This window comes from Rhipicephalus microplus, unplaced genomic scaffold (assembly GCF_043290135.1).
Source record: "Rhipicephalus microplus isolate Deutch F79 unplaced genomic scaffold, USDA_Rmic scaffold_245, whole genome shotgun sequence".
In the NCBI taxonomy this organism is placed as follows: domain Eukaryota; kingdom Metazoa; phylum Arthropoda; class Arachnida; order Ixodida; family Ixodidae; genus Rhipicephalus; species Rhipicephalus microplus.
In genome coordinates, this window is record NW_027464816.1 from 45,001 (window position 1) to 57,500 (window position 12,500).

Consider the following 12,500-nt stretch of genomic DNA (forward strand, 5'->3'; position numbering starts at 1 on the left):
AAGTCGTCGCGCCGTGCTCTCCGCATCAACCGCGTACGCAGCGAACCGCAAACGTCGGGCGCAGCCTCCTCACCTCCCTGCGCTTTGCGCGCGAACGTTCCCTGTTCGCGCGGCAAAGCCTGGAGGAGGCACGGCCCCGCAGCGTGTTCGAGCGCCCGGTCTACGGGACACCCTGCTTACTTCGAGGGCAACAAGCGCAACGCAAGGCTGCGATCTCGCGCACTTTGCGCACGGCTGGAGAAGCTTTGCTGGCCGGCTTTCGCTCCTCGTGTTTACCGTGCGTTAAAGTTGCGCGTCCGTGGCTCTCGCAGCTCTTGCGCGCCCGGTCGCAGAGAGGAGTACGCAACCTCGACCGCACTTTCCCTGCAGGCTTCCTTCCGACTCGAAGTCCTGCGGCGGTCTCAACGAGGTGCCACATCCTCAATGCAGTCGGTCGCCCCCGTTTCGGTTGGGCTCTGGCACGACGGTCGCCACCGTCTCGCCCTTGAGTGGCCGCTGTTGGCGCTCGCTGTGAGGTGTTCAGCGTGCTGTCCGTGTTGCCGACGCGGTCAAAACGAGTCGACGGCTCACGTTCCCTTGTGCGCCGAAGGCTCTCTTGATATGTGATCCGACCCTCAGACAGACGAAGCCAAGGGAAGACCCAAGGCCGCAATGTGCGTTCAAAGAATCAGTGCTCAGTGTGTCCTGCAATTCACACCAAGTCTCGCAGCTGGCTGCGTTCTTCATCGACCCGAGAACCGAGTGATCCACCGCTTAGAGTCGTGAAAAAGTGTTTGTTCAATTCCGTACAGTCAAAACCAAACGTTTCTGGCACTCGGCCAAACAGTGGCCAAGAAGGGCGCTTTTCAGCGCACGCTTGGACTCCAAAACTCTGCCGCGCCTTTTTCGGCTGCCGCAAATCGAGCAAACGGTGTGTTTCGGACGGCGTTTCGCTTTCGCTACTTGCGAGTGCTTTCGTGGTCCACCCCTCTATAAATACTCGGGAGGCGTCGAAGCCGGTTCTCCAAGCCGGACCCGTAGGTATCGTTGTGTGCTCGCTCTCATTGGCCCGCCTAACCAGAAAATGCCTGCGGTACACCCATTTGGATAAGAGTGCACGCAGATGCGGGCCTCGACGGCTACACATTTCCTCGGGCGGCCGCCTCCCGGCCTCCGTGGAGCGCGGGATGCACGGTCCCATCGACAAGCCTCTCCCGTTTTTACCGTGGCGTCGCGGTTCACCACGGCAGGCGGGTCGGTCTCCTCCGCATAAAAAGGGGGACCCCCGCTTTTTGTTCCACGAAATCGCACAAGCTTTTTTCGCATCCACGGTTTGCCACCGCACACCAAAATGCCGATCCGGCTGCCTACTTTAGCCAACAGGTGGAGCCAGGCGCGCCGTACTTGCGCGGCACTTCCCACGTCCACCGAAGTCGGTGCCAAGGACCACTTTCGGCGCCGGAGCCGCGTACGAGCCTACTCGAGGCGGAAGAACGAAGCCAGCAAGGGCCTGGCCGCAAGTGCGTTCAATTGTCGGGACGTCCAAGTCCCTCGTTCTTCCGTGCTTCCTCTTTCGGCAAGTCGTTGCGGCACCTTCCCAAAGCGCGCAGACCCGCTAATCGCGACGAGCGCGACGTGGCCGTGCCGCCTTTCCCTCGGCAGCAAGCAAAACGCCTGGCAACGTCGACGCTCCCCTAACCGCGATCTCGCACCGTGTTTCGTGTGGCGAATTCAAAAGCCGGCCGGCGCTGCTGCAACCATTACGGTCGGTACGCATACGCCGCGGAGGGCGGGACGGTCATCGGAGCGTGCGGTTCCTCCATCGAGTACTGCGCACCTCGGCCGTCGCATCGCCGTGCCATGACCGGCCGCGCGTCAACGCGAACCGGTGCCAGCGAGATCCCTCGCCTGCAAGAACCGACCGGCAGCCTCCGTCACCCGAGGACGCGGAGGCGCTTGCCGCGGACGGCGGGACGGTATGCACTGGTGCACAGCGGACCCGTCACATCGCCAGTTCCTTGACCGACCGCCGACGCTTGTGCCGTTCCTCTCGTACTTGGCAGTCGCCGCGCGATTGTCGGGTCTCGTTCTTGCACGCTCGAACGGTCGGGAGGGCACTCGGCTGGCGTTTCGGGAACGCGCAGCCTCGCCTTCTACCGACGTAACCACGACTCGCCGTTCGCGCTCCGCCGCTCCTGTTTACAGTACTAGGCGGTCCCGCAGCGGTCGGGTCGCGCATTTCGAGCGCTTCGAGCCACGGTGCAGTGGCGGGTCGAAAGCCGACCTATGAGTGCGTTGCGCCGTTTGTACCCGCGTCCGCCACCTGGCCGACCGTCCAAGGTCGCGGTGTTGGCGTCCGCTGGGCGCAACAATTTGTCACGGGGTGCCGCTCCACATTCAGGCAGCCCCGTGGGGAAAAGCCGACCCCGCGTCCAAACGGGGTCAGCGGCAGAAAGTGTCGGGCGCAGACGCAGCTGAGGCGCTCACCCTTCACAATCCGTTAATGATCCTTCCGCAGGTTCACCTACGGAAACCTTGTTACGACTTTTACTTCCTCTAAATGATCAAGTTTGGTCATCTTTCCAACAGACCGGCGCAACCGAAAGGCCGCGCCGGACATCGGTCCGAAGACCTCACTAAATCATTCAATCGGTAGTAGCGACGGGCGGTGTGTACAAAGGGCAGGGACGTAATCAACGCGAGCTTATGACTCGCGCTTACTGGGAATTCCTCGTTCAAGGGGAACAATTGCAAGCCCCTATCCCAATCACGAAAGAAGTTCCACGGGTTACCCAGTCTTTTCAGACAGGGATAAAGACACGCTGCTTCCTTCAGTGTAGCGCGCGTGCGGCCCCGGACATCTAAGGGCATCACAGACCTGTTATTGCTCTGTTTCGTGCGGCTAGGAGCCGCTTGTCCCTCTAAGAAGGTTGTAAGGTGCTGGGAACCCCGCACCTATTTAATAGGCTAGAGTCTCGTTCGTTATCGGAATTAACCAGACAAATCGCTCCACCAACTAAGAACGGCCATGCACCACCATCCACCGAATCAAGAAAGAGCTCTCAATCTGTCAATCCTCCCAGTGTCCGGGCCGGGTAAGTTTTCCCGTGTTGAGTCAAATTAAGCCGCAGGCTCCACTCCTGGTGGTGCCCTTCCGTCAATTCCTTTAAGTTTCAGCTTTGCAACCATACTTCCCCCGGAACCCAAATACTTTGGTTTCCCGGAAGCTGCCCGCCGAGTCATTTGAGTAACTCAGGCGGATCGCTGGTTGGCATCGTTTATGGTCAGAACTAGGGCGGTATCTGATCGCCTTCGAACCTCTGACTTTCGTTCTTGATCAATGAAAACATTCTTGGCAAATGCTTTCGCAGTAGTTCGTCTTGCGACGGTCCAAGAATTTCACCTCTAGCGCCGCAATACGAATGCCCCCGTCCGTCCCTCTTAATCATTACCTCGTATTCCAAAAACCAACAGAACAGAAACGAGGTCTTGTTCTATTATTCCATGCAAGTTTATTCAGGCGACTCGCCTGCGTTGAGCACTCTAATTTTTTCAAAGTAAAAGCACCGGCCATCTCGAGGCACACAATGAAGTGCACCAAGAAAGAACCGGCATGATGTTCAGTCCGAGCCGTCGCATCGGGTAGATGCACTACTCGTCTGGAACTGAGATCCAACTACGAGCTTTTTAACCGCAGCAGCTTTAGTATACGCTATTGGAGCTGGAATTACCGCGGCTGCTGGCACCAGACTTGCCCTCCAATTGATCCTCGTTAAAGGATTTAGAGTGTACTCATTTCAATTACGGGGCCTCAAAAGAGTCCCGTATTGTTATTTTTCGTCACTACCTCCCCGTGCCGGGAGTGGGTAATTTGCGCGCCTGCTGCCTTCCTTGGATGTGGTAGCCGTTTCTCAGGCTCCCTCTCCGGAATCGAACCCTGATTCTCCGTTACCCGTAACAACCATGGTAAGCAAGTAACCTACCATCGAAAGTTGATAAGGCAGACACTTGAAAGAAACGTCGCCGGCTCGTGGCCATGCGATCAGCACAAAGTTATCCAGAGTCACCACACAATACGGGCCGAAACCCGATCGATCTTGGTCTAATAAAAGCACCCGTTACCCAAAGGGCTCCAGGCTCACTGCATGTATTAGCTCTAGAATTGCCACAGTTATCCAAGTAGGAAGAAACGATCTAAGGAACCATAACTGATTTAATGAGCCATTCGCTGTTTCGCCTTATTTCGGCATGTACTTAGACATGCATGGCTTAATCTTTGAGACAAGCATATGATTACTGGCAGGATCAACCAGGTAATCGTTCGACTGCGCGTCCGTCCTCGCCTTCGGCGGGGCGGACGCAGTCTGTGTGCGGCGGAGGCCACCTTCAGGCGCCCCAACACGCTTATTTTGCACTCCGAGATGACGGCGTTCGAGCTCGCTACGGCACAACCTTCCCGAAAGACGAGTGGGAGCCGTGCGGCAAGAAGCACGTTCATGCTCGCTCTTTTTCGTTGCATCGACTCGGTCGCGCCGTGCGGGTTGCCCAAGCCCGCTGCACTGTCGGTGGACCGGCCGGAACTAGCAACGGAGCCGAGACTGCAAAGCCGCCAGACGACGGGTCACGCCCGCGTCTTCGGCGCTTTCGCATCTGAATCGCCCGAGGACGACACGGAACACACCTCGATATCGTGGTAAAACGGCACCGTCCGACAACCAGCCCCTAACGCATCAAGCGGATGAGGCTGCAGACGACTGCCGTGGATTCCCCTGGAGCAGACCCGAGGACACGCTTGACGAGGCCGAAGCCCGCCGCATATCAGACACCCGGTCGCTTTCGCGTACGCCGCTCACGAGAACCCCCACATAATAGCAGCGATAAGTACCCAGACCTCCTTGGGCACTAATACGAGCGTACTCGAGAAAATTTCACCGCGGGTGTGCCCCGAAACGTGTGGCACGTTGAGCGTGCCACAAGTCTACGTCGCTCTCAAACCCGCCGAGGTCGTAGAATTTGCGACCCTACTCACGAAATTCCCACCGAGGATACGGCCGCAAACGTACCGCACCTTGGGTAGGCCACGAGTTTGTGCAACACTACGCTGACGGCACAGCACCGAGGTCGTGCGCGCACGCACGGGAAAATTCCGCCGCGGTTTCTGCCGAAAACGTGAGGCACCACGACTCTCCGCAAGTTCGCGTCGACTGCGAAAGACCGAAGTCGTGAACGACGTGTCCGCTACTCGCCGCCGACACGCTGGACACCAAACGTACAACGACTCGACGGCGTCGTAGAGGCCCACGACGCGGTTTTCCTTAACGACGTCTCGGCGTGGCACCGACAGGTTAGAACGGCCGACCAACGTTCCCTGTCCGCCGTTCGGCTCAGTCGAAGGGCTCGGCGACTTCGGCAACGCTGCGAAGCCGCACGGTGACGCACGCCATGTCCCCATTTTTTTTTTTTTCTTTCTGCGTCTGCCGGGGTGCCCCTATAATAGCAGCGATAAGCACCCAGACCGCCGTGGGTCGCTCGCCCCGGCTGACGTGGTTTTTCGTACTCCTGCGGCGGTCGCCGTCAAGCACGTCCAAATACGCTACTTTCGTGGGCGCATTCACGCTCTTTCGCTTCGCCGGAGTGCCAGCACTCACTCTGCCAAAAACGGCGAACATCCGAGCGGCGGTTCCCACTTTTGCGTCGGCGTCGCAAACCCCGCCCCGGCAGACGAGGTTTGCCGTACTCGTGCGACGGTGGCTGGCGGGCACGTCGAAAGACGCCGATATCGTGCGCGAATTGGCGCACCTTGGCTTCACCGGAGTGCCGCCACTGACTCCTCCAAAAACGGCGAAGATCCGAGCGGCGCTTCCCACTTTCGCATCGGCGTCCCGAACTCCGCCCCGGCTGACGCGGTTTACCGTACTCGTGCGACGGTCGCCGGCGAGCACGTGGAAAGACGCCGATATCGTGCCCGAATCGGCTCCGTTCGGCTTCGCCGGAGTGCCAGCACTGGCTCGGCGAAAGACGACGAACATCCGAGCGACGGTTCTCACTATTGCGTACGCGTCGCAAACCCCGCCCCGGCAGACGCACTTTGCCGTACTCGTGCGACGGTCGCCGGCGAGCACGTAGAAAGACGCCGATATCGTGCCGGAATCGGCCCCGTTTGGCTTCGCCGGAGTGCCAGCACTCACTCGGCCACAAACGGCGAACATCCGAGCGGCGGTTCCCACTTAGCCGTCGGCGTCCCGAACTCCGCCCCGGCAGACGCGGTTGCCGAGCTCGTGCGACTAGCGACCGCGAAGCCGTCTCGCGACGCCGCTTTCGTGCGCGGCTCCCACTGCGACCTGGGTCACCCGAGGTCGACGAGCAAGAAAGAATGTCGAAAAAAAATTTTTTTTTTTTTTGCGTCTGCCGGGGTGCCCCTATAATAGCAGCGATAAGCACCCAGACCGCCATGGGTCGCTCGCCCCGGCTGACGTGGTTTTTCGTTTTCCTGCGGTGGTCGTCGTCAAGCACGTCCAAACACGCCACTTTCGTGGGCGCATTCGCGCTCTTTCGCTTCGCCGGAGTGCCAGCACTCACTCTGCCAAAAATGGCGAACATCCTAGTGGCGGTTCCCACTTTTGCGTCGGCGTCGCCAACCCCGCCCCGGCATACGCGGTTTGCCGTACTCGTGCGGCGGTGGCCGGCGGGCACGTCGAAAGACACCGATATCGTGCGCGAGTCGATGCTTCTTGGTCTCGCAGGAGGGCCGCCACTCACTCCTGCAAAAACGGCGAAGATCCGAGCGGCGCTTCCCACTTTTTCGTCGGCATCGCAAACCTCGCCCCGGCAGACGCGCTTTGCCGTACTCGTGCGACGGTCGCCGGCGAGCACGTCGAAATACGCCGATATCGTGCCCGAATCGGCCCCGTTTCGCTTCGCCGGAGTGCCAGCACTCACTCGGCCAAAAACGGCGAACATCCGAGCAGCGGTACCCACTTAGCCGTCGGCATCCCGAACTCCGTGCCGGCTGACGCGGTTGCCGAGCTCGTGCGACTAGCGACCGCGAACGCGTCTCGCGACGCCGCTTTCGTGCGCGGCTCCCATTGCGACCTGGGTTACCCGAGCTCGACCAGCAAAAAAGAAGGTCGAAAAAAAATTTTTTTTTTCTGCGTCTGCCGGGGTGCCCCAATAATAGCAGCGATAAGCACCCAGACCGCCGTGGGTCGCTCGCCCCGGCTGACGTGGTTTTTCGTACTCCTGCAGCGGTCGCCGTCAAGCACGTCCAAATACGCCACTTTCGTGGGCGCTTTCGCGCTCTTTCGCGTCGCCGGTGTGCCAGCACTCACTCTGCCAAAAACGGCGAACATCCTAGTGGCGGTTCCCACTTTTGCGTCGGCGTCGCCAACCCCGCCCCGGCATACGCGGTTTGCCGTACTCGTGCGGCGGTGGCCGGCGGGCACGTCGAAAGACACCGATATCGTGCGCGAGTCGATGCTTCTTGGTCTCGCAGGAGGGCCGCCACTCACTCCTGCAAAAACGGCGAAGATCCGAGCGGCGCTTCCCACTTTTTCGTCGGCATCGCAAACCTCGCCCCGGCAGACGCGCTTTGCCGTACTCGTGCGACGGTCGCCGGCGAGCACGTCGAAATACGCCGATATCGTGCCCGAATCGGCCCCGTTTCGCTTCGCCGGAGTGCCAGCACTCACTCGGCCAAAAACGGCGAACATCCGAGCAGCGGTACCCACTTAGCCGTCGGCATCCCGAACTCCGCGCCGGCTGACGCGGTTGCCGAGCTCGTGCGACTAGCGACCGCGAACGCGTCTCGCGACGCCGCTTTCGTGCGCGGCTCCCATTGCGACCTGGGTTACCCGAGCTCGACCAGCAAAAAAGAAGGTCGAAAAAAAATTTTTTTTTTCTGCGTCTGCCGGGGTGCCCCTATAATAGCAGCGATAAGCACCCAGACCGCCGTGGGTCGCTCGCCCCGGCTGACGTGGTTTTTCGTACTCCTGCAGCGGTCGCCGTCAAGCACGTCCAAATACGCCACTTTCGTGGGCGCTTTCGCGCTCTTTCGCGTCGCCGGTGTGCCAGCACTCACTCTGCCAAAAACGGCCAACATCCGAGCGGCGGTTCCCACTTTTGCGTCGGCGTCGTAAACCCCGCCCCGGCAGACGCGGTTTGCCCTACTCGTTCGACGGTCGCCGGCGAGCGCGTCGAAAGACGCCGATATCGTGCGCTAATTGGCGCTCCTTGGCTTCTCCGGAGTGCCGCCACTCACTCCTCCAAAAACGGCGAAGATCCGAGCGGCGTTCTCCACTTTCGCATCGGCGTCCCGAACTCCGCCCGGGCTGACGCGGTTTACCGTACTCGTGCGACGGTCGCCGCCGGGCACGTCGAAAGACGCCGATATCGTGCCGTAATCGGCCCCGTTTGGCTTCGCCCGAGTGCCAGCACTCACTCGGCCAAAAACGGCGAACATCCGAGCAGCGTTTCCCACTTTCGCATCGGCGTCCCGAAGCCCGCCCCGGCAGACGCGGTTTGCCCTACTCGAGCGACGGTCGCCGGCGATCACGTCGAAAGGCGCCGAATTCGTGCACGAATCGATGCTTCTTGGTCTCGCAGGAGGGCCGCCACTCACTCCTGCAAAAACGGCGAAGATCCGAGTTGCGCTTCCCACTTTTTCGTCGGCGTCCCGAACTACGCCCCGGCTGACGCGGTTTACCGTACTCGTGCGACGGTCGCCGGCGGGCACTTCAAAATACGCCGATTTCGTGGGCGCATTCACGCTGTTTCGCTTCCCCGGAGTGCCAACACTCACTCTGCCGAAAGCGGCGATCATCCGAGCGGCGGTTCCCACTTTTGCGTCGGCTTCGCAAACGGCGCCCCGGCAGACGCGCTCGTGCGACGTACTCGTGCGACGGTCGCCGGCGAGCACGTCGAAAGACGCCGATATCGTGCTCGAATCGACCCCGTTTCGCTTCGCCGGAGTGCTGCCAGTCACGGCGCAGAAAACGGCGAACAAGTGTTTTTTTTTTTTTTTCCTAGAATTTGTGTTATAGAAGGCACATTTGATATCGGACGATAATTTTCAACTTTATCACGCGCACCGATTTTCGTGTAGAGGTTTGCAAGTTTATGGGAATTTCTCCACTTGGAATAATGCGATTTAGTAGTACTACGAGAACTTCATGGATGTACTCAAGGGTACGGGGCAAGTCAGTTACGTCAACACCTGCAGATTTTTTACACTTCAAACTGAAAATTGTTGGTTGTGAGTCCTCGTGTGATATTAAAGGCCGATTCGCTAACACATAGAACAAAGAAAGAAAGGAAGAAAAAACGCCCGCGCTCGCTCAAGAAACCTGGGTTCGCAACAAGTGGCAACAACAAGCAACCGAGCGAGTGCGCCAAAACCCGTGGCGGCCGAACAAACGCGAAGTCCCAACCGCGTCAGCCGGGGCGGCACGGGACAGGAAAAATCACTTCAGCCGGGGCGGCGGGGCACCGAATAAACCTCGTCACCTCGTCGCAGGATAAAAGAGGAAACAAAAAGTCTAAACAGCGTCTGCTGGAGCGAATGCGTAATAAAACAACAACAACAACAAAAAAAAAACACCCGCGCTCAAGAAGTCTGCAATCCTCACAAAAGGCGACTGTGACCGAGCAGCGTCAGCCGGGGCCGTGCGGAAACGGAAAAACCGCGACTACCGGGGCGTCGAGGCACCGAAAAATCCACTTCAGCCGCGGCGAAAAAAAAAACAAAAAGAAAGACGGAGGGGGGGGGGAACCACGTCTGCCGGGGCGAAGGAAAAAAAAAACGCGTCTGCCGGGGCGAGCCCGGGTGCGGCACCACCGGGAAAACTGTGGCAAACAGACATGGCGATCGAGTGAGTGGGCCGCCAGCCAGGCTCAGCCAAAAAGTGCAAAGTCCGAACTGCGTCAGCCGGGGCGGCAAAAACCGCGTCAGCCGGGGCGGCGCAAAAAACCGCGTCTGCCGGGGCGGCACGAAACCGCGTCAGCCGGGGCGGGGCGAAAACTGCGTCAGCCGGGGCGAAAAGAAAAAAAAAAAAACGCGTCTGCCGGGGCAAGCCCGGGTGCGGCACCACCGGGAAAACTGTGGCAAACAGACATGGCGATCGAGTGAGTGGGCCGCCAGCCAGGCACAGCCGAAAAGTGCAAAGTCCGAACCGTGTCAGCCGGGGCGACGCAAAAACCGCGTCAGCCGGGGCGGCGCGAAAACCGCGTCAGCCGGGGCGGCACGAAACCGCGTCAGCCGGGGCGGCGCGAAAACTGCGTCAGCCGGGGCGGCGCGAAAACCTCGTCAGCCGGGGCGAGCGAAAAGGGGGGGGGGGGGGGAACCACGTCTGCCGGGGCGAAAGAAAAAAAAACGCGTCTGCCGGGGCGAGCCCGGGTGCGGCACCACCGGGAAGACTGTGGCAAACAGACATGGCGATCGAGTGAGTGGGCCGCCAGCCAGGCTCAGCCCAAAAAGTGCCAAGTCCGAACTGCGTCAGCCGGGGCGGCAAAAACCGCGTCAGCCGGGGCGGCGCGAAAACCGCGTCTGCCGGGGCGGCGCGAAAACTGCGTCAGCCGGGGCGAGCCCGGGTGCGGCACCACCGGGAAAACTGTGGCTAACAGACATGGCGATCGAGTGAGTGGGCCACCAGCCAGGCTCAGCCAAAAAGTGCCAAGTCCGAACTGCGTCAGCCGGGGCGGCAAAAACCGCGTCAGCCGGGGCGGCGCAAAAAAACCGCGTCTGCCGGGGCGGCAAGAAACCGCGTCAGCCGGGGCGGCGCGAAAACTGCGTCAGCCGGGGCGAAAGAAAAAAAAAACGCGTCTGCCGGGGCGAGCCCGGGTGCGGCACCACCGGGAAAACTGTGGCAAACAGACATGGCGATCGAGTGAGTGGGCCGCCAGCCAGGCACAGCCGAAAAGTGCTAAGTCCGAACTGCGTCTGCCGGGGCGGCACGAAACCGCGTCAGCCGGGGCGGCGCGAAAACCGCGTCTGCCGGGGCGGCACGAAACCGCGTCAGCCGGGGCGGCGCGAAAACTGCGTCAGCCGGGGCGAGCCCGGGTGCGGCACCACCGGGAAAACTGTGGCAAACAGACATGGCGATCGAGTGAGTGGGCCGCCAGCCAGGCACAGCCGAAAAGTGCTAAGTCCGAACTGCGTCAGCCGGGGCGGCAAAAACCGCGTCAGCCGGGGCGGCGCAAAAAACCGCGTCTGCCGGGGCGGCACGAAACCGCGTCAGCCGGGGCGGCGCGAAAACTGCGTCAGCCGGGGCGAAAGAAAAAAAAAAACGCGTCTGCCGGGGCGAGCCCGGGTGCGGCACCACCGGGAAAACTGTGGCAAACAGACATGGCGATCGAGTGAGTGGGCCGCCAGCCAGGCACAGCCGAAAAGTGCTAAGTCCGAACTGCGTCTGCCGGGGCGGCACGAAACCGCGTCAGCCGGGGCGGCGCGAAAACCGCGTCTGCCGGGGCGGCACGAAACCGCGTCAGCCGGGGCGGCGCGAAAACTGCGTCAGCCGGGGCGAGCCCGGGTGCGGCACCACCGGGAAAACTGTGGCAAACAGACATGGCGATTGAGTGAGTGGGCCGCCAGCCAGGCACAGCCGAAAAGTGCTAAGTCCGAACTGCGTCTGCCGGGGCGGCACGAAACCGCGTCAGCCGGGGCGGCGCGAAAACCGCGTCTGCCGGGGCGGCACGAAACCGCGTCAGCCGGGGCGGCGCGAAAACTGCGTCAGCCGGGGCGAGCCCGGGTGCGGCACCACCGGGAAAACTGTGGCAAACAGACATGGCGATCGAGTGAGTGGGCCGCCAGCCAGGCACAGCCGAAAAGTGCTAAGTCCGAACTGCGTCAGCCGGGGCGGCAAAAACCGCGTCAGCCGGGGCGGCGCAAAAACCGCGTCTGCCGGGGCGAAATAAAAAAAAAAACAAAGAAAAAAGCCCGCGCTTAATCAAAAGAAAACAAAGAAAAAAGCTTGCGCTTAATCAAAAGAAAACAAACAAAAAAAGTTCGCGCTTAAGCCTGGCGGTGGAACCACCGGGGCAAACAGACCTGGCGATCGAGTGAGTGGGCCGCCAGCCGGGGTGAGCCAAAAAGTGCAAAGTCCGAACCGCGTCAGCCGGGGCGACGCAAAAACCGCGTCAGCCGGGGCGGCGCGAAAACCGCGTCAGCCGGGGCGGCGCAAAAACCGCGTCAGCCGGGGCGGCGCAAAAACTGCGTCAGCCGGGGCGGCACGGAAAAACGAAAACCGCGTCAGCCGGGGCGGCACGGAAAAACGAAAACCGCGTCAGCCGGGGCGACATCAAAATGAGGAAAAAAAAAAAAAAACTGCCTTAGGACACCTGCGTACACTTTCATGCGTTTGGGCATATCTCTCTGTAACACGCGCGCCCCTCGTTACGCGCGGCACTCTGTTTTCTCCGACACCCATATTTCGGCGGCATGTGGCACGCGCGCCCGTCCCTACGCACGGCACACCGCAGTGCTTTCTCGATATTTTTCTTTTCCTCCAACACCGTCATCTATAGGCTTT

General features: G+C 60.5%; 2 non-coding genes across 2 annotated transcripts; both read right to left on the reverse strand.

Moving 5' to 3' along the window:
* Positions 1-608: 608 nt before the first annotated feature.
* On the reverse strand, positions 609-761 carry LOC142792805 (5.8S ribosomal RNA). Its single transcript, XR_012891222.1, has one exon. It is a non-coding gene; the product is annotated as a 5.8S ribosomal RNA (ribosomal RNA).
* A 1,719-nt stretch (positions 762-2,480) lies between these two features.
* On the reverse strand, positions 2,481-4,295 carry LOC142792804 (small subunit ribosomal RNA). The gene has a single exon (XR_012891221.1). It is a non-coding gene; the product is annotated as a small subunit ribosomal RNA (ribosomal RNA).
* Positions 4,296-12,500: the final 8,205 nt, after the last annotated feature.